Source organism: Xyrauchen texanus, chromosome 22 (genome assembly GCF_025860055.1).
Source record: "Xyrauchen texanus isolate HMW12.3.18 chromosome 22, RBS_HiC_50CHRs, whole genome shotgun sequence".
Classification (NCBI taxonomy): domain Eukaryota; kingdom Metazoa; phylum Chordata; class Actinopteri; order Cypriniformes; family Catostomidae; genus Xyrauchen; species Xyrauchen texanus.
The window spans coordinates 20,630,919-20,654,213 of NC_068297.1; the positions used below are offsets into that span (position 1 = coordinate 20,630,919).

General features: G+C 38.2%; 1 pseudogene; it reads right to left on the minus strand.

The window, feature by feature from the left end:
• Window positions 1-23,295, minus strand: part of LOC127662676 (usherin-like) — a 388,775-nt pseudogene that overhangs the window by 151,556 nt on the left and 213,924 nt on the right.

Consider the following 23,295-nt stretch of genomic DNA (forward strand, 5'->3'; position numbering starts at 1 on the left):
TTGTGTTTATGCTCCCACTAATGAAGTTGAAAGAATGGGTTTTCTAAATATATTATGTAAAGCAATAAGTGATTGTAATACTGAAGATTTGCTCTTGATTGGAGGGGATTTTAATTGTACAGAAGTTGCCTCAGATAGAAATCATGTTGAGCCTCATATGGCTTCTCGAAAAAGTTTAATTCAATTTATAGAAACGCATGATCTTGTAGACATTTGGCGGAATTTTCATAAAGCACAGAGACAATATACATGGGTTCATTCTTATGATAATAGGTTGTCTTTAGCAAGATTGGACAGATTTTATGGTTTAAGTCATCAACTCAATCTTTTTAGAGATTGTTTTATCATTCCAGTTAGCTTTTCGGATCATAGTCTAGTACAGTGTTTTTTATCTTTAGGATCCATAAAACCAAAGAGTGCATTGTGGCATTTTAATAACAGCCTCTTAACGGACATGGAGTTTAGGGATATTTTTAAGTTTTTTTGGAATGATTTTAGAACCACTAAATCTGATTTCCAATCCTTGCAGCAGTGGTGGGATTTTGGAAAAACACAAATTAAACAATTGAGTCAACAATATGCTTACAACATCACTAAAGAAACAAACCTTTTAATGGCAAATTTAGAAGATGATATAAGAAACTACAAGAATCTATTGGAACTGAACGGAATCAAGAGCTTATTGAAATTTTAAATAGGAAAAATAAAGAATTGGCATACATTTTAGACCTGAAAGCACAAGGGGCTCTGATCAGATCTCGTTTTAAGAACATAGAGTGGATGGATGTATCTTCCAAATTTTTTTTTAATTTGGAATGGAAGAATGGCCAAAAAAGATGTATACATGTTTTGCGTTCCAAGGAGGGTGCACTCTTGTCGGATCATGCAGAAATACACAACTGTACAGCAGTGAGCTTATGGACAGGTTAAACCCCAATGGGTTTATTGAGGATCTTCCTCAGGTGACCGAAGAGGCAAATGCCGATCTCTGTAGAGAGATAACGTTGGAGGAGCTGAAGAAAGCTCTTCAAGGCATGGAAGGCGGCAGAGCACCGGGAATAGATGGCCTGTCTGTAGACTTCTATAAGTCGTTTTGGCCTGAGATTGGTGCCGATCTGCTTGCTGTCATTAATGAGAGTCTAAACAGTGGAAGGTTACAACTGAGCTGCCGTAGAGCAGTGTTGACTCTACTGCCCAAGAAGGGGGACCTGAGTGAAATAAAAAACTGGAGGCCTGTGTCATTGTTGTGCAGTGATTATAAAATTCTATCCAAAACATTAGCAAATCGATTGAGTGGGGTTCTGGAAGAAGTCATTCACACTGATCAGACTTATTGTGTGCCAGGAAGACACATTTTTGATAACATCTCATTTATTAGAGACATGTTTGATATCAGTAAGCTCTTTGATGTGGATTTTGGTTTGATTTCAATAGACCAAGAGAAAGCGTTCGACAGGATTGAACATAGTTATTTATGGGAGGTTTTAGAAGCTTTTGGCTTTAACACTAATTTCATTGATAAGTTAAAAGTTTTATATTGTGATGTTGAAAGCTTGTTGAAGGTGAATGGTGACTTATGTGCCCCCTTTAGTGTTCTTAGAGGTATTAGACAAGGTTGTGCTCTTTCAGGTATGCTATATAGCTTAACTATTGAACCCCTGTTACAGAAGTTTAGAGAGGAATTAAAGGGTGTAAGCATTCCGAACTGTGGGAAATTCGTTAAATTATCAGCTTATGCTGATGACATTGTCATTTTCATTAAAGAGCAAAGTGATGTGTCTAAGATAACAAAGATTTTAAGTGATTTTATGGTTGTCTCCTCTGCCAAAGTAAATTGGAACAAAAGTGAGGCTATCTTAGTTGGGAAGTGGCCGCATGGACACCCCAGTCTCCCTGCAGGGTTACAGTGGAGCAGAGGTGGGTTTAAATATCTAGGTGTGTATTTGGGAGATGATGTTACTGTAAAGAGGAATTTTGAGGGGATAGAAGAAAAAGTTGTGGGGCGTTTGAATAAATGGAAGTTTTTACTTTCTCACATGTCTTATAGAGGACAGGTTTTAATTATTAATAATTTAGCCGCCTCTGCTCTTTGGCATGGGCTAGCCTGTATTGACCCCCCAGCACTTCTTTTGAAAAAAATCCAATCTATATTAGTTAATTTCTTTTGGGATAATCTACATTGGGTGCCACAAAGTGTCTTGTATCTGTCAAAAAATGAAGGGGGACAAGGTTTGATTCATCTCCAGAGTCGAGTGGCAGCTTTTCGGTTAAAGTATGTACAAAGGTTCCTTGAAAGTTCTGCAGATGAGAATTGGAGCTTGGTCACTTCCATTATTTTGAGAAATTTTGAAGGTCTGGGTCCAGATAAGTCTTTGTTCTGGTTGAACCTTAAGAAGTATTCTGTGTCTAAGTTACCGATTTTTTATTGTAATTTATTCAAAGTGTGGTCACTTTTTAAAGTTTTGAGAAGTGAAAGAACAGACTCTTTGTACTGGACTCTTCAAGAACCGCTGATTGGTGGATCACGTTTGGATGTGTCCAACGAAGGACGTTTTCCTGCTTTGATGGACTTACTCATTAAATCTCGTATCGTCACTTTCGGAAGTCTAATTTGTATAACTGGACATGATTTATCTGACTCCAAAGCTCTGGAAGAAAAGCTGAAGATGAGGTCAACACGGGTGGTAACTCGGCTGTTGTCTGAATGGAAAGAAACCATCACCAAAGAAGAGTTAAAAATGATAAAGGACTTTGAAGAAGGGTGGATTCAACCAAAAGACGATGATCCTTTTCCGAATTTGTGTTTAACTCCCAATTTAGAAATGTGTGAAGGTTTTTTTCTAAAGTGCAATGTTTTAAGGTTGTTAGGAAAAGAAAAAGCATCCAGTAAAGCTGTGTATGAGTGTTGTGTTAAAGCGTTTAACAAAAAGAGTCTTGATGGTAAAGTAGACACACCATGGCGTAATGTCTTACATTTAAGTGAGAACACAAGACCTAAATGGGGGGCACTTTATAAGTCACCATTGATTAAAAAAACAGGGGACTTGCAATGGAGAGTTTTGCATGGCGTTATAGCGGTCAACGCATTTGTTTCAGTGATAAATCGTGAAGTCACTCAGGAGTGTCCTTTCTGTTCACAAAGAGAAAAAGTGTTTCATACTTTTATGCATTGTATAAGATTAAGGCCCTTGTTTATTTTTTTACAAGATCTATTTAATCAGTTTGATGAAATATTCTCTCTGGAGATTTTTATCTGTGGTTTTAAGTATTTGAAAAAATGTTCTTATGAATGTCAGTTGTTTAATTTTTTTCTTGGGTCAAGCAAAAATGGCAATTTATGTAAGCAGAAAAAGAAAAATTGAGACAGATTCTGATACAGATGTAGTATTGCTTTTTTCAATGTTGATGAAATCTAGAATCCAAATAGATTTTCGCTATTATAATGCAACAAAGAATCTTATGTTGTTTGAGCAAAGATGGTGTATAAAAGGTGTTCTTTGTAGGATAATCAGTAACATTTTGACTTTTAACAGCATATTGTGAGGGTTTTTTTTTATTTAATTTTTTTTACTCAGCTGTACATGTATCTTTTTGTGTGAATGAAAAACAGAATTGTAATAAAATGTATTTTAAAAATCAAAAATCTCTCTCTCTCTCTCTCTCTCTCTCTCTCTCTCTCTCTCTCTCTATTAACACTTGCTCTTCTCTGTTGGGACAAGACGCAGAGAGATCACTTCTGACACATGCCTGAACACACTCTTTATGTACTTAATGATTTTCTGTTGTGTTTTTGGACATTGTGTATTTGTGTTGTGTGAAACTCTCTGTCTTGTGCAGTAAAAAGAGAGACACATGGGCTGCTGGTTTCTCCATGAATGTTGGACATCAGCAGTCTGAAGCAGGGTTGGGGAGTAACGGAATACATGTCACGGGAATATGCATTTAAAATACAAAATATAAATAACTATATTCCACTACAGTTTACAATGATTTACAATTTAAATAATTGGTAATTAGAATACAGTTGCATTCAAAAAGTATTTTGATTACTGAAGACATTACTTTGCATTTTAATGTCATTTGTTTCATTTAATATTTAGTCCTTTCATATAGAAAACATTTATACATATAAACTATGCAATCCAAAGTGCATCTGAACAGCGGTGAAACACTTTCTTATGATGTGTAACATTCATACGAGCAGACAGAGAAGAACGTTTGAAGTAAGTTTGGAGCAGAAAAATAGAAATAAACCTTGTGTATATTGTCAGCTTTACGCTGAGATAAAATGCTATTTCTAGCCATTTTACATGCACGTTACCAGCACCATCACGTTTTATCAAGAAAATTCATGTTTCGTTTTTTTTCTATTAAGCCCTTTGATATTAGGGCAAAAATCATATTCTTGATAATAATTTTTGTATTTTCTTCCTAAATATCCTTAAAACAAGATCAAGATTTGAAACAACACTGCTTAAGATATGTAGGTTTTTCAGAGAATGTATTTTTAACATGTATATTTTGTCTTACTGTATTGGTGGAGTGTTTGTAGTCAAAACAATTGAAAAAAATCTACCAGTGCTGAAGAATTAATCCAAAGTATTTAGAATACGGTACTGACCTTGAGTAATCTAACAAAATACGTTACAAATTACATTTTACAGTATGTATTCTGTAATCTGTAGTTTAATACATTTTGAAAGTAACCCTCCCAACCCTGGTCAGAAGTGATACTCAGTAAAGGGTTCCAGCCACTTCAACATGTGACACTGTTGTGTCATTGTTCAGTAACCTGAGGATATTAATACATTTGCATACATAAACACATATGCACACAACCATCAAAGACCCCATGAAATTTCTCAAACTTTGCATTTTTCTTATTGGCATTGACGAATTTCCAGATAAAAGAGGAACTTTAACTGGGAATTATCGAAGGACTCATCGCTTTTGTTTTAACTAGCCAACAGGCTTTAGTTACGTCACAGCCGTGAATATGGCTTGCTACTTGCTGGTCAGTTGCAGGTGGCATTGGGAGAGGGATATTCTCATTCTATAGATTGTTTGATTGGACAAAAATCTGTTTAGTGCTCATTTATACTTTTGGTCTGTTTTCTCAGAAGAGAAATTCTGTACATTTGTCTTAAGGGAGTCAAAGTTAATAGATATGGACTAAAAGCCACAACACTCTAATTTTGATTTTAATACAGCATTTAACTTTAACAGCATCACCACAAAATTAGACTATATTTACATCCAATAGGTGTGTTGACATGTATTCTGAGGAAATGTTCATATTTTTCTATATTTAATATCATTGCACACAAAATATACTTTCTATTGAATGCTCCACAAATCAAATTAGCATGGTGGCTCAGTGGGTAGCACTGTCACCTCACAGCAAGAAGGTCCCAGGTTTGAGTCCCAGCTCAACTGGACCTTTGTGTGTTGAGTTTGCAAGCTCTCCCTGTGTTTGTGTGTGTTTCCACTGGGTGCTTTGGTTTCCCCCACACTCAAAAAAGACATGCAGGTTAAGTTAACTGGAGACTATGTGTATGTCAGTGTGTGAGTTGCCTTTTGATGGACAGGTCTCCTGTCCAGGGTGTTTCCCTGCCTTTGGCCCAAGACAGCTGGGATAGGCTCCAGCCTGAATAGGACAAGCGGCTATATAAATGGAGAGAAACAGATATTATCATGCTGAATTAAATGCCTTAGAAGTCTTGCTGATTGGGACAAATCTTTGCTGGTTTTTAAGCAGTGCCAATTTCCACTGAGTATAATAAATAAATCACATGAACAATGAAATGCTTTTCAAAAGAAACCCGGCAGATGAGTGTGATATATAATACATGCGCTTAGTCATTTATTTATTAAAACAGAATGATAATTTCCCTATTTCTGATTCTTCAATTTGATGTCAAGGAGAATGTAATGCACACATATTAGATAAAACATTTCTTTTTTTTCCCACAATGGGAATTTTTTAATGAGGGCAGCCCTGGTGTAGATTTGAGATTCTTTTTACATCTGCTTTTTACCTAACCACCGCTCTGTTCTCTAGATCTTTCTTCAAATGTCTCTCTGTAGCTTACTTTCTTACTTTACCATAGTAAAGACAGGTGTAAACAGGATCCCAAATATTGTGAAATTTGTCTTAAACCACATTCAGGTGGTTTATCAAAAACAAAATGAATGTATTCGAACTGCAGCCAAGCACTGCTGACTTCGCTGTGCTAAAACGAGACTTGAGTACGTTTTTGGAACTGTCCAATCAGAAAATTGGTGTGACAGGGCGGAGGTGACCTACACACCCAGTCCCTTATCAGGCTAATCAAGCCTCCGAGAGGGATGCGGAGGATGGTGCAAGAGAGAGAGATCGTTTACGGGAAGCTGACCGTCAACCGCGAGGGGAGAAGGGGCTCCTAACCGGCCGCCTGGAGCGGTCAGGGCCGCTGCCAGGGGCGGAGGAGTCCCCTACAGCCGCTGAAACACAGTGGGGTCTGAGACCACCGACTGCGAGCGGAGTGGTGGCAGATGCCAGCCTGGGGGGCAGGAGGCCATGTGGAGAGGAAGAGGAGAGGATGCAGACGTGATGTGGAGCAGAGAAAAGACCAGCATGGGGCAGCAAATGCTGGGGAACATGAGTGGAAACGCTGGAGGTGGGAAGGTTTCAGGGACGAGAGACTGTGATTGAGACCAGCTTAATGTATCTATACTGAAACATGCTGGATAACAAACGTTCACTGTATGCTTATAGTGGCACAAATTGTGCTCATGGAGGACCTACACTCTGAGAGGTTCACCCAATAGGTTTTTAGGGAACAAAGGTTTGTTTTCGAGTAGTGTCCATTTTTACATTGAAACTTTATTTCAGCTTTTTGTATGTGCTGTCTGTAAACAGACTTTTGGAGAACCAATAGATGCTCCCGAACTTAATGCTTATAAAGATGTAAACATAAATATAAAAATATATAACTGGAATTTATACTACATTAATTGGTTTAAGGCAGTTTAGAGGTCTAATAAACTAAAAGTGATGCTACTAATTTAACAAAACTTTTTAGAGGCGTGACAGTAGCTCTGCTGTTTTCAAAATAGTGTAGCTTTTTCAATTAACTAGTGGTGCAGCATGTTAAAAGCACTACATTACATTGCTTTTTTTCTTATGTATTATATTGTACCCAACTGAGCTCTGGCAATAATCAAAGTATTCTTCTAGAATGTCCTTTGTTTCTCAAGTACCTTTGGGAAGTCTGATTCATTTAAGCAAATTGGTTTGTTTGTGTAAAACAAACAACTCTCCAAATCATTTGAGTCATCAATCATATTCCAGTAAGACCCAATAAGACCTTTTTCATCTTCTTTTGTTTGCAATATTTGTGGTTGTTTTAAATTCAGCGATATGGTGTTTTAGTTGTATTTAGTGTAAATGCACACTTACAGAGCACTTTTTTAGGAACACCTCTACACCTACATATTTATGCGATTATCTAATCAGCCAATTTTTGTGGCAGAAGTTCAATGCATAAAATCATGCTGATACAGGTCAGGAGCTTCAGTTAATATTAACATCAACCATCTGAATTGGGAAAAATGTGATCTCAGTGATTTCAACCGTGGCATGATTGTTGGAGCCAGATGAGCTGGTTTAAGGATTTCTCCAACTGCTTGTCACCTGGGATTTGCTGAGATGAGATGGGAGACGCTGGAGAGAATTTCAGGCTTTTAATGAAGTTGACCAAACGTGAACTCATACAGCAACAAACAAGAACTGCCAAAGAGGGAACAAAACTAGAGGGTATTTATACACACAAGGGCTAATGACAGAATGTAGAACAGGTGAGAACAATGGAGAACAGATGGCAGTGATGAGGGCAGTGTATTATGGGAAATGTATTCTGGGGAAAACAGAAGACAGAGGACAAAAACCATTTCAAAATAAGAGTTATCGAAAACATAAAGCAAGGGGCTTTAAGGGGCAACACCAGGTCAGGGATAGAATAGGGAGGCTTGGGGGACGGCCTTAGGACAGATATAGAATCGGGAGGCTTGGAGGCGGCCCCAAGGCATTGACTGGATCCGAAGGCCTGGAAGGAAGCCACAGAGCAGGGCTAGGATCAGGAGACCTAGGAGGCAGCCACAGGGCAGGGACAGCATCAGGAGGCCTGGAAGGCAGCCACAGAGCGGGGACAGGATGCGGAGGCCTAGGAGGCAGCCACAGAGCAGAGACAGGAGGCCTGGGAAGTGGCCTTAGGGCAATGACAGGAGGTTTGGGAGGCTGCTCTAGGAAGGGAACAGGGTTCAGTGGTTTGGCCACAGGAGGTGAAAACTTAGGGGGTGAAGCCCTAGGTGGATCCAGAGTCAGAGCAGCAGGAGTAGGGTCATGAGATCCCAATGGTAGAGCTGGAGACGGAGCAGGCGGAGCATTTGAAGGAGGAGTCTGAGGATGAAAAGCCTGCAGAGCCACAGAAAGAGCCGGAGGTTTAGCTGTGGGAGGCTCGAAGGGCAGTGCCATGGTGGCCTCCCCTGAAAATTCCACTAGGGCTGAAACAGGCGTGAACACTGGCTCTGGGACAGACAAGGCTGGCAATGCTGGCTCTGGGATGGACGAGGCAGGCACAGGCATTGTCTCATTGGCAGAGGCGGGCACTGGCTCGCTGGTCATGGCAGGCATGGGCTCGTTGTCCATGGCAGGCTTTGATGAATGAGCTGTGGAAGGCTTGGAACAAGGAGTCATGGGAGGCTTGGAGCAAAGAGCCATGGGAAGCTTGGAGCAAGGAGCCATGGGAAGCTTGGAGCAAGGAGCCGTGGGAAGCTTGGAGCAAGGAGCCGTGGATGCAGGTTTTACCCCAGGGTTCCCACCATAATCCACTGTGAAAGGGGGACCGCAAAGTTCCAGAGCCTTCTCCACATACTCACAGAGTGTCTAGTGAGGATCAGCTGGAGGCATCAGTGCACAGTCATTCAGACCGGAAGAAAACCACCAGAGAGCGGTCAGGATAATGCACTATATTCGCTAGTTCTAAAAACTCATGGATGTGATCCTCAACTGGACGCTCCCTTTGCTTGAACAGAAGAATTCAGACAGCCATTAGATCCATGTTGGTCAGTTCTTCTGTAATGATTAGTTGCTGAGATGAGAGGGGAAACACTGGATCTACTGGGCAGGGCATTATGGAAAATGTAGTCCGGGGGAAACAGAAGACAAAGGACAAAAACCACTTCAAAATAAGAGTCCTTGGAAACATCACGGAAACCCACTGTGACAAACAGTCTCTAGAGTTTACTCAGAATGATGCCAAAAACCTTCAGTGATTGGTGGTTTTGTGGAATAGAAATGCCTTGTTGATGAGAGAGGTCAACAAAGAATGTTCAGACTGGTTCGAGCTGATAGAAAGGCTATGGTAACTCAGATAACCCCTCTGTACAACTGTATTGAGCATACTAGTATCTAAAAATGCACAACATGTCGAACCTAGAGGCAAATGGGCTACAACAGTAGACCAATTTGTGCACTTCATTAGAACCATAGTGCTCCAAATAAAGTGCTTGGTGAGTGAGAATCAGAATTAGCTTTATTGCCAAGTATGCTTATACACAAGGAATTTGTCATAGTGACAGAAGCTTCCAGTGCAAAGAGAATGCAACTATATATACATACATACAAACATATACACATATAGTGACATAAAGTAAATTATAATAAGATATAACAGATAAATAAAAAAAAGAAATATACATGAGCAATAATGTTGTTCGACTATTTTATTTACAGATATACAGTTATGTGCAAGTGATGTAATGTATTGAAGAGGTGGTAGGATATATTAAATCATAAATGAAATATAGATATAAGTAGGAATGGACTGATTGAATATTGCACATGGTTGTGTGGAAAAAAGGAAAGTATTTGGGGCAGTTTTAACTGTTCATGAGGTGGATGGCCTAAGGAAAAAAAAATGTCCTGTGGATGGCTGTTCTGGTGCTCAGTGCTCTGTAGCGCTGGCCAGAGGGCAACAGTTTGAAAAGGAAGTGTGCTGGGTGAAGGAGTCAAGAGTGATTTTACCATCCCTTTTCATCACTCTGGATGTGTACTGTTCTAGCAGGGTGGGGAGTGCCAATAATCCTTTCAGCTGTCCAAACTATACTTTGAAACCTTTTGATGTCTGACTTAGTAGCTGAACCAAACCAGACAGGTACAGAAGTACTGAGTACAGACTCAATGACTGCCAAGTAAACTATATCAGCAGCACCTGTGGCACGTTGAACATCCTCAGCTGACAAAGGAAGAACAACCTCTGCTGGGCCTTTTTCAAAATTTAGTCTATGTGGGTCTCCCACATCATGTCCTGTGAGATGGTAGTGCCCAGGAACTTGAATGACTTGTATATGTAATCATATGATCTGATAGTTATATAATAAAACATATATTTCCCCCTAATATAGTTTCAATGTAGTTGTCATCTAACTACAAAAGAATAGATAAATTTTAATGTGTTTTTCAACTGGTGGGTTGTGACCCAAAAATGGGTACAAATCTTTGCTTTTGTGTCGACGAAGGGATACCTTACTGATGCTACTATGGGGTAACTTACAGCAAAAAAGGTTGGGAAAGTAATTATTATTTTTGACCCAAGGAAATCCTGAATGCTAAATGCAACTAAAATAAAAATTTGCATAATTAGCTAAATAAATATGTTCATCAACTTTTAAAAGTGTGGAGAACACACTTGTTGAGAAATATTGTTATACTTGAGAAGAACAATGTGACCCATTCTACATTAAATACAGGTTAGGTTTTTACTGTGTTGGGTCGCCATTTGATGTCCAATGTAAAATATGTGTCCTGAAGCAAAACCAGTTGAGAACCACTGCTTTAAATTACAAATAGATTGTAGTAGGAAATGCAATTTATATAATCATTATTTAAAGATAGCAATGCATTTTAAGAACATGTAAAATTAAGGACAAAGATCCAAGCGAATGTAAGAGTTGCCGTTTAGTTTCCCTAATCCAGCTAGATGTTAAAATATACTGTCAAAAGATATTGCTAGATATTTTAAAAACAGATTGTAACAAACTTCTCACAAGGAGGGAAGGAGGACACGGGAAATAGGGGCTTTGAATAAAAGGTAAGGCTTTTTAATTAAACAACTCTCACTCTTTACAGCTTCCAAAATAACACAACAGCTTTTCAAACTCATCCGCTTCTCATCTGGTCTCTATGTGTCAGACTCTCTCTCCTGACTGGAGGTTCTGTGGTTGTTTTTATGCTGCTCTCCCCATGCTCACTGAAATTAGAGACAGGTGTTCGACATAATTTAGCTCAGGTGCAAGCGCCCTTACCACTTTCTCCCCCAGATGAGCGCTTGACCACGCCCCCGCTGCCACACAGATTAAGTAAAGTTATGACATCTCTTATACATATAGATCAGGTTCAGTTTATTCAGCCATAGCTCTTCTGATAACATTAGGCTTTTCATCAATATCATGTGGGTCATTGGTGAATGATCAGACTCCGGTCGCATTCACTTGATGCCGAATGCGTTTGATATGGTAGAATGGCATTATCTTTTTAAGATTTTGAAAATGTATGGGTTCAGGAATGTATTGGGTGGATTAAGTTACTTTATAGACACCCAGTAGCAGTGGTACAATTAAATTGATTAATTTCAGATTATTTTATTCTGGATAGGGGCACCTGGCTGGGTTGCCCTCTTTCCCTCTTATTGTTCTGTCTTACCCTGGAACCATTAGCAGCTGAGAAAGGACCCTGCTAGATCTGTGCCTTGCCTCCACAGAATTATTAATACCTTATCTAAGTTCTCAGGATACAGAGTAAATTGGTCTAAATCCGAAGCTTTGACCCTGACAGCATACTGCACGGTAACTGCTTTTCAGCTAGGCGCCTTCCAGTGGCCCAAACAGGGCATTATGTATTTGGGTATTTTATTCCCAGCAAATTTGTATGATAGAGTTAATTTTGACCCTTTTTATTAAAAGTTTTCAAGTGATGTTAGCAGATGGGCTTCATTACATTTATCTATGATTGGGAAGGTTAATGTTATTAAAATTAATTGTATTCCAAAAATCAATACCTGCTACAATCCCTCCCTATGGATGTCCCCCTCTCATATTTCAAGTAATTTGATAGCATAGTGAAGTCCATCATTTGGAATGTAAACGTCCCAGATTACATTTCAGTAAACTGCATAGGCCGATTGACAAAGGTGGGCTATGCGTACCCAAGAATTTGTTTTATTATTATGCATTCTGTCTCAGACATTTGGCTCATTGGAATCTTCCAACTGAGAGAGTAGCTCCCTGTTTTTGTATTGAACATGAAGTTCTTGTCCCTGGTTCACAATTTCTAATGCCTTTCTATCAAACTAACCGGAGAAGCTAAGCTATACCCCATTATCTCACATTTGCACGTGGTATGGACAAAAGTGTCCAGAGTGTTTAATTCAGACATTTTTTAAATGTTGCTTCAAGCATAAGGCTGAACCCAAAGTTATGCAATAATAAGTCCCCTTTCTGTTGGACAGAATGCATTGTGAGGGAGGTTAATGAGCTCGGTGACTTAATTTTGATTTGATTTGATTTATTTTGGATTTGACAGACAACATAATCCAAAGGATAACATGTTAAAGTGTAAACACTTATTTCCAACATGGTCCTTGGTGTTAGAACATTTAACACAAAACGAATACCTATTGCAAGACAAAGACAAAAACATTTAGCACAAAATCATCCAAAGTTCAAAAGCATTCTAAAATCATAAATCACATAAAATAATCAGTCTACTCTAATTAAAAAGATTGGCTACTCTATTCCATAAAAAAGCCTTAACCTGATGTCTAAAAGCCCCTCTAGTATTTATATTTTTGAGGGAAAGCGGTAAATTATTCCACAATATTATACCTGTATAAAAAAAAGAACTTTTGGCTGTATTATTAACTCTGGGCACTTTACAAGAACGGACACTGGCCCTAGTATTATGATTGTGCTGTGAATTAACCATTTTTATCTGGGAGTATAAATATTTGGGAGCAGATTAATGACATTATACATATGATTCAACTTTAACTGCTCCACTCTAACATGTACTGGCAGCAGTCCTACACTTTTAAAAGCATCTCTACCAATATGGGTCCGGGGGTGCATTTAACAGGTAGCGGATAACATTATTTTGCATCACTTGCAGTCTGTTTTTAAGTTTAACTGATAATCCACAGTACCAAGCAGAACATGCATAATCGAAATGACATTGAATCAATGATACAACCAGTAATTTCTTTAAAGAAAAATCGAAATGCCTTGTTCTGCGATACAAGAATTTCAATTTACCTGCACACTTGGATAGTATTTTGTCAGCAATGGATTTACAAGTTAATGACTGCTCTAATGTTAACCCCAAGTATGTAACACTTTTCTGAGACAGTATTTCAGTGCCATTGCATGTGACCTTAAGTACATTTGTTTTAGACAACTTCCTTTTTGTTCCAAATAAAATTGACTTATATGAGAGTGGAGTGTTGAGATCCTTTAAAAATATGGTTAAAAATGATGGGATTCCCAGGTCTCAATTCTTTAGGTATTTACAGCTGCGCCACCTGCTTTGTAATATTTTTGGGAGTAGCATAAACCCCCCTAAAGCAGCAGATACTCTGGGAGTGGTGATTACTGCTCTTGCAAATGGTCATGAGGCATCAGTGTATTAAAACCTGTCTGGGGGATGGAGCTTCAACTTCTCTCAAGAGATTATGGGAGAAAGATTTAAACTTGTATTGGAGGAGGGATTGTGTGTTAGTATACTATCTAGAGATGCAAGGGTGTGCCTTAAATTAAGATCTATTCTTAAAGACAGACACCACCTGCTGGTGATACCAATCAGAAGATGGGGACACAACCCATGTTTTTTGGTGGTGTGTTAAGATCCAAGAATTTATGTTGAGAGCTTTATGTGTGACGTATTGGGCACTCAAATGTAATTTTGCCCCAGAATCTGTATTTTAGGCGATGGGGCAGTCATTAATATAGGGGATAAGCACATACATTAAAAAAAAAAGTGGGGCAGTTACTTGGTATTTTTGGAGAGTTCTCAGGGAGAGGCTGTGGAGAGGGACTTATAGTTTTAAATGTGTATTTATTATATATATATATATATATATATATATATATATATATATATATATATGCGTGTGTACTTGGGCTTGGCCACACAGATGTTTGTTGGGGATTGGGAGGGGGGAAGGGAAATAATGGTGTTTAAAGGGGATAATGATTTACTCTGTACATTAATGTTTTGTTGTGTTATGTGTCATGCTTGAGGAGCAAATAATACAAATGTTAATCTGAAGAACATGTTAAATGTATATATGGTAAAGTTCATATAATAATTATGATTTGCATTCCTCTTCTGTTTTGAAGAAAGACTTAAAATTCTGCCAGCGCAGGCATCAAGGGGCTATCTCTAATCTTTGCATATCAGAGAACTACAGACACAAAGACACTGAAAGAGAGGGAGAGACATAGACCAGAGGGAGAATACCTCTGTTTTTTTTTGAGAGAGAGTCAAGAGACAGGCGGGAAATGGGAATGGCACTTGTCTAATGGTGTGGTCAGCTCTCTGTGCCTCTGATTTACAAGGACTTCCTGGCCCCTTCTAAGTCTTGCCTTGCTTCTAGCTCAATGAGCCAGCAACCCTGGGGATAATACTGAGGCTTCTATTTACAACCTCAACACAATCTCATTGGTCAGGGCACACACATACTTTGTTTTTCAAGTTTTCTATACTACAAGGACAGAAAATTAAATAATGTACACATACTTTGAAAGCAAATATGTATATGTTTCTAAATGTTACAATAGTCTTGATGGCAAAGTGCCATCAAATTGACAGAAATTACAAAGTACTGTTATGTACATATGTGAAATGACAGACCACTAAGAGTGTATATATTATTTTCTCCTTCCCAATTTACTTAAAGTATAAACATTATATTGTAAACTAATAATATAATATAATGTTATATGATAAATATTATAGATAATATAAACAGAAATGTGTTACTGCATTGCAATGCAAATCTCATGATTTTCTTAATTTTCTTTTCTGATTTACAAGACATTGACACTACATTACAAAATTGCCTGGAAGCATAAGAAAACATCTAGCCCATTAAAAATCAAAACAACTTGATTCAGGGTCTTGTCTCAGGGCTAGGGGAGGACTCAAGGCAAAACTTATCTATTCTGAGGAGCAATCTAGCCAGTATCAGCCTCAATAATATAGCACTCCAATGCTCCAAGTGAAGTCCTTTTTCTAAGTGAAGTCTCATTCTCAATCAGCCATCCTCTTGTCCAGCCACAAGAACTCAATAACTGTTGATTACTTAAGTAATTTTGCCCATGATGAAATAGAACTGCCTCTATAGAATACGAATAAGATTAGAACACATCTGTGATGGCCGAAGCGTTTGAAAAACAAAGGGTTATAAAGCAGAGAGCGAAAAAGACAGAATTCAGGTTCACCAGTCCCTTGTGTACAGAGGAACAAACAAAATGAGATCACATTATTTCCACATTACGTCAAGGAAAAAAAGATGTTAATACTTTGATTGATTAGCGATGGATCTGCCAGTTATGTCAATAAACAGTATGGATATGCCAAGCTGTTGTGGGACTTTGAAAAGCTTGATGCACCCATGCGTCATTTAGGACGACAGGGTGACAGTGTGATTGAACGGAGAAGAAAGAGACAATGAGGGTGTATGCACCCAATCCTCTGTAGGCTGGCATGCAGGAGTGGCGATGTGGCGCGAGCTCAGCGGGGGTCAGTCTCATCACTCAAGTCAGCAGCCCAAAATTTGTTTTACTGCCAAGCTGCAATTTTCATAATGTCCATGTGCTTGTATTAGGAAAGAAAAAGCTCGACAGAGGGAAAATGCTGCTTTGAGAAGAGTGGATGGGGCTTAGCTGGACAGACCCATGCATAAAAGCCATTTCGCACCTTCCTCCATCTGCCTTTGCTGCTATGGCTTGGACAGGAATAAACAGTGCAAAGCCCTGCCAACCAGTCATAAACATAATGATGATGATGAGCATATGGACAGGTCTGGACCATGTCCCTACAGATTGCCACAGCTCAAAGATGCCAACACCACTTCATATAGTTTGGGACTAAAACCCAAAACATACACAGTGGTGAATTCACTAAGCAGTTGTGGCACTTCGTCGGCAGCATTTCAGTGCAAAAACTGGCGTCTTATTAACTAACCACCCACAATCCAATTTAACCACATAATAAATGTGCTAAAATACTGCTGCACCATGGACGTTATTGCCATGGAAGTTATTGCCATCCTATTCAGCACAAACACACTTATTTTGCATGTAAAATAGGCTCAATTAGAGACTATTTTGCACAAAACTTAGCACTTGTATAAAAATGAATGGGAGAAATTGGTGCACCCCAATAGAGCACAACAGTCGGTTTCCGGAAATAAAAATGCATTAATTTATCCAATAGACAAATAATGATATACTTGTAATCCACAACCTAAAATCAATATTTGGATATATTCCCATAGTTTTATATTCAATGACATCATTTGCAATGCTTCATGGGATTGTAGTCCATGCCCTCAGGAAAGATGATAAGTATACAGCCTTGTACCTTTGTCTTCTTGTGCGATTGCCAAATACTTTTTTTGCCTCAAAACAAAGTTCATGTTGTTGTGATTTACCTTGGAGCTGGTTGGTTTGGTTCATGTCTTACAACTCTTTTATAGGGGATTTTCTGAAAAGTCTATGAAATAAATGAATGGGGAAAATACTCCCAGACCCCAGACGGCTGAATAAGTGGGTGGGCGCTTTTGCCCTCTATATGGCGGATGTAGATTAGAAATCAACATTTAAGTGCAACAAAAATGTTTTTACTTAGTAAAAATACTTAGTATTTTTGTCTTGTTTTTGGGTAAAAATATTCAAATATTTTTAAAACAAAATAGATTTACTTGACAAGCAAAATAAAATGTTTGTTTTTCAGAGAAATCTGACAATTTTTTTTTTTACTTTATGCTTCAAACAAGGCAAAAAAGTATGCTTGTGGGGAAAAAAAAAAGAAACTAGTTTTCCCTTTGAAAAAAGTTTATTTTTCTTACCCCATAAGTGTTTACTTGTTTTAAGCATAAACCTCACTAAATTATGTTGAAAAGAAGACAAATTATCTTAGGCCACGACGAACCAACCAGCTACATTGGGAATTACGCAGTTCAAATTGCATTCATCAACGATTTTGTGAGCAAGTGTACCTCAATTCCTTCAGTGAATCAGGCTTTAAAGTAAGTAAATGCCACAATAATCAGTGGGAGCAATTCATTCTTAGTGAATTCCACCCACAGTCTCTAGCGAATTACTAACTTTATAACAATCACAGGTATAAACGTGCATGTTCTGCAAGCTAAGGAATGAACGATATCCTTTACATTATTCCACAAAGTTTTTGTAGAGAGATGAGAAGAGCAGAACAGAGAAGAACAGTCTTACAGGAGCAATAGATACTCCATTGACAAAAGAGTTATTCCTCACAGCCTTATTTAATCAAACAGTTGGCATGAAGCTTCCTCTGTTTCACCTCCCTCCTTTCTCAGGTATATCAAAAGTGTCACTAATCATTTTAAACTATGCACTTTTATGTTTCGTCTGTATCCTAAGCCTTCTTCTCTGTCTGTTCTTTGATATAACAAGGACAGATTGAAACAAGTCTTCAGCTAAGAAAAACCAAAAGATCTACTGAGAGAGTGGAGGGAAACGTGTGGTATTTAAAATTTATACTTCTTATGTCTTTGTGTTGAACTTGAACAATTTTGCAGAACTTTAACTGTTTTTTTTTTCTTCTTTTCCTTGTAACCGAGCCATCAGAGACCGATTGGTCTGTATTAGAAGACCAGGCATTAACATGGAGTGGCGTTTACAGGTCAGCTTCATCATCTGAGAACATGCAAGGCCATGTCCCATTCCACTGAATCAATCCTCAATCCATACACACTCCTCTGGGAATGAGTGCTCTGTTCACCTCCATGAGAGATGAGACAGGGTCAGAGCTCTAGGTTTTCAAACACTGATGTTTGTTCATGAAACGTGCCGGGCAACTTCATTTTCTTTTCCCTGTAGAAAAATGATCCTTCTTTCATGTACAGAAGAAATAATAATTGTCAAGAGCAGATGGGTAACAATAGCGATATCACAAAGAAGTGAAATTTGGATAGTGAGAGACCAAAGGGCCCCGCTCGTAAAAAAGGAAAGATTCTTATTTTCCACTGAAAGAATTTAAATCAATTTACTTGACAAGCAAAATGGCATAAGAAATTTCTCAGATTTCTCTGAAAACAAGACTTAGTAGCTTATGCCATTTTGCTTGTCAAGTAAATGCATCTTGTTTTAAGAATATTTAGATACAAAATACTAATGAAGAAAATGTTTTTTTTTTTTTTTTTTACAGTGTGAAAAAAAGAACAAGCCAACCTTTTACACATGCATTCTCACTCACAGATGTGTGAACAGACGAGTTAGGGGCCGAACATGTTTTTGCACACGTCTGCACTGTTTTTCTATTGTTTTCCTATGTGAACATGTGCTGGATGGACGTCTTTGACCGGTGCACCACGTCATTTTTTAGACACCCAAGTTAAGAAGAACTTCAAGTATTAATTGACTGTTACATTGTTACACATGATTCCAGATTGTTCTGCACCAAGCAAAGTTTTGGTGCTTGATAAACGTAAGCTAATTTTTTTTCCCCTTCTGCCCAAGTGTGCTGAGGGACTGCCGCGCCTTGTTAAAACTGTGTAAGTTTATTGTTACTATACTGTTATAATTGTTACCTATGATGCTTTCACAAAATACAACCTATTGCAAAAATACTGTACTTGCTTGGAGAAGAAATAAATAAGAAGGTAAGTGATTTTGGGTCAGGTTCGGGCTAAAAACCTGAAGGTACTGAAAAGGTCACACAGTTTTGGGTTTCTGTGCAGACCTCTAATTGACACTAATCCATTTTCATTTAAAATTCCAACATAATTTTTTTCCAAAGTATCCGGTTTTGGAGACCTGTTAAGGATGCAGACGAGGAGTGGGATCTAACTGCGGGTTCTTTATTTTTAATCAAAGTGAAGACAAAAAACAAACAGGAACAAAAGAAACATCCTGAAACTAAAACATGACACAAATGTTTTACAAACAAGACAGGCAATGGCGCAAACATCTGGACATAAACACATCTGAAACATTAAACGATTGACAAAGGAATGGAGAAACAAACAGGGTTTAAATACACAGACACAGGATGATCACAAACGACAATCAGGTGCGAACAATGACAGAGTGATGAGGGCCGGGAATCATGGGAATTGGAGTTCTTAACAAAGACTAGTGAAACACAGGGCAGACAACAAGGGAATCGTGACAAGACCGTAGCGAAAAACTGCATTCTAGAGTGGATGAGAGGTGTAAATTAAGCAAAATGAATGCATTTTCAAATAAATACGTGTGTGGGTGGGGTCTGAGACTTTCTGAAAATACTCTCTAGAACCACATACTTTGAAAATGATAATGACAAACCAAAAATGTTGTTTTCACACAAAAAACCTGTAATATTTGCTTACATGTGGTTTGAGTTGTTTTTATTTTTTATTCCAAAATTTAGAAAAATAATGTGTAAACTTATTGATGATTCATAAAATCTACAGGTTTATGGTTTTACCCATTGTCTTACCTTGATATATTAGCCATATGAGATACAAATTATTATCGATTGACCCCAAAGGAAAGAGAAGCGAAAGGAATGACAGTTGTAGGGTAAAATTGTGAAAGAGAAAGAAAAAGCAAGAAGAATGAGGCTGAATGTAGGCCGAATGTTGAACAGGAATTATAATGCTGTAACATTTGCAGTGAACAGCCTCTCTCATCTTAAGATTCAAGTTTCCATTGACCACTCTACTACAACCATTCCTTCTCCCTAAACACAAAGGGGGGTTGGGAAGGCAGAAATCTTTTTTTATTTCCTTCATGGTAATTTACCCTTCCCTTAAACACATACAGCCCAGTGCGTGTCACATACTTTCCAACAGCCATTCTCTGTGTAAATTAGCTAAATAAGTTCCCACACCATTAAGTAAAGGAAGGATAGACCAAGGCCTACTTAACCAATGAGTTGTTACCTTTCATTTGCCTGAGAAGGTTGTAAAAAGGAACATTCTGGAGCCATAAGAGTCATAATTAAAATCAACAACAATTTAACAATGAGAAAGTGTGGCTCCTTAATATGGCAATAAACTTATAGTATCTAGTGTTATATGCATATGCTTTTATCTGCCATTGCCATAGACAGAAAATGGCATGTCTTTAGATCACCAGCAGTGGGCATTGTTCTCTGTCAGCGAGCAGATGTCCAACGTCTCCCCGCTGGCCCCATACAAAGCAGCATTACGGGGCCCAGAAGATTCAGCCTGATCAAACAGCTCGCTCTCTGCCCGAGTGGAGACATGGGATTCAACATGAAGTGCAGAGAGCCTGCTAGCTCTGCGTCAGATATGATGGGCTAGGTCTGTGAAATTTGCAGGCAGTCTGTTAATCAAATACAAGGAGATGTCATGAAAACATGCTGTGTCTTCATTTGTTTGGAAAATGTAATGCCTTAAATATTATATTTGCAAAGGAAAACCAACATTTTACTTAGAAATGTGTTTTGGAACGAAAAGAAAAGAAAAAAAAAGTTAAGTAACTGAGGTGATTTCACCATTTTGGTGGGTACAAAACCCCAAGCGTTGCTGCATTTTGGTTCATCACTATATGTGCTAATCATATTGTCAGCTCTCAGGCAGTTGTTGACCATTTCTGAGCATCATTTAGATTTCATAACTTTCAACCTATTCCCTATTTTATTATCTATGTTTCAAAAAATATTTTACAGATAACAGAAAAACTCAAAAATTTTGTTGGAGTGGTGATGCAACAGGTGGCACTTGTGACATGTTGAGCAGCTCATAGGTAACACAGATTTGAGTTCGGCCTGCATCGTACCATTTTGGCTTTCTCTTCCTTAAGAATTTCTTGTCACTCTCTACTATCTATGTCTAACAATGCAAAAGCCCCAAAGCAAAGCAAAACAAAACTAAACTAAATAAAACAAAATACACACACACACACACACACACACACACACACACACACACACACACACACACACACACACACACACACACACACACACACACACAAAAAAACTATTGCCATAAACAAAAACAAATGTCAATATTAATGATTCGAATCACATCACTCTCACTGAATATTTAAAATAGACAATTTAAAATAGACAAAATAAAATTTGTCTCGCGAATGATTTTTACACAATTTAGAAAATTATGTAGGCCTACACCAGGTGTCAAGCAATGGTTATTATAGTGAACATACAGAATGGGTATGCAAAGTTTACAATTCTCGAATAGGTATGCAACTCAACATATAATTGACATATCTCTCACATACCAATTGACACTGTACAAGAGATTATACACAGATGAATATGAATGATGTTCTATTAAAGAAAGTTGTGTGTGGCACTGACCTTCTGGTGGGAGAGAGAGGCTGATGGGAGAGCCCTCCACACAGCCCTGACTGTTACAGGCCCTCACCAGTACACTGTAGTTAGAATATGGAAGCAGTCCTCCAATGGACACCCACTGGCCCGCTTTACCAGAGCTGAGCAGCTCTTTCATTTCTCGTGTCTGGTGCTTCAGCACTGCTGAAGTTCTGACCTGGAACACACACAGACTAAATTTAACATCCATATGCAGCCCCATCAAAGGATCAGAACCACGCTGACCTGTAGACATCTTCAGGAACTAAATGATGATCACTTTGCAGATAAGCTCCTAAATACAGATCCAATTTTCCTGGATCACTGACAGCATGGTGTTAGTGTAATACATAGTGATTTGGTTCACAGATCAAACTTAAACTATAAATGAGGAGGAATGTTTTGTAAAAAAAAATGTATAATATTTTTTTTTTCTCTCTCATAGTCAAAGTGAGAGGACGCCACCCATAATTTCACTCTATATGTGTGTGTGTGTGTGTGTGTGTGTGTGTGTGTGTGAACTGCTGTACCCTGCTGACACAGGGAAGCCCAGGATTTGGCTGTCTGGGTCTTAATCCAGAAATGGGGATTGATTGCTCTGCAAGCCTAGACATTGATTCAACACACAGGAAGCTGGCTCGGCAGCAAAAAACAGAGCAGCAAAAATAGAAATACAATTTTATAAGTAATGGCAGACAAAAATATTTGTGGGTGAGCATATTGTCAAGCTGGTGAAAGCCTTATAAATAGATGTATTACAAAGAGGAATACAATAAAATAAATAATTTAAAAATAACTATAGACATTTTATAAATTGTTCTTAAAGAAAATTTAGGAAATTGTTGTTAGTTAAAATTTAATATCATTCTATGAACATCTTTATAAATAAGGTCACATGATACTAAATTAGTTAGAAACTTATTGAACACAATTATAATGTATTCCAATTATCATCTTTTTTCACTCAAAATGAAGGGTTTACTGTGTGTCTACTTGAAAAGAATAGTACTAACACTGAGATATATATATATATATTGTGCTCTTTCCAGATGAAATGCTACTATAAAAATTTGTGTTCAGTGTGGAAAACAAATCTAGGTAAATGTTCATGTTTAAATCCAAAGGGAGGTGTACTGTATATCTACCATACTCTAACTGGCCTTTCTTGACTGAAAAACCGACAGAAGGGTTAATATGCAGAGACAAAGTAAGTAAGTAAGCCATTTGTAGGTTGATAGAACTTTGGAAGATGGGTGAGTGTTTGTCACTTCTGTGGGGCTACTAGTGGTGCGGAAATCACACTCTTCACCTTTAACAACAACATACGCAAAACAAAAATGACCATAATTTAATTCCAAAGCACATAACTGTTACATAAATTGATAGACATTACTTCTACACTCACACACATCCGCATATTGGCTGTAATGCATTCAGTCAGAAATACATGCATGTGTGCACACCAAGGGGTCAAGAGCCAAGCCTCTGAGTCCCTAGCCACCACCACTTACTGTAATGCAATCGACCGCAGGATATACGCTCCTGCTTGCAAATTAAAAGGGAATTAATTCCCCCAAGTTCTCACCTCTTCTCTAGACCAGATAGACTTTTACCTTAACAGGAGGGGGAGGTAGGTGTGTATGTGTATGTGC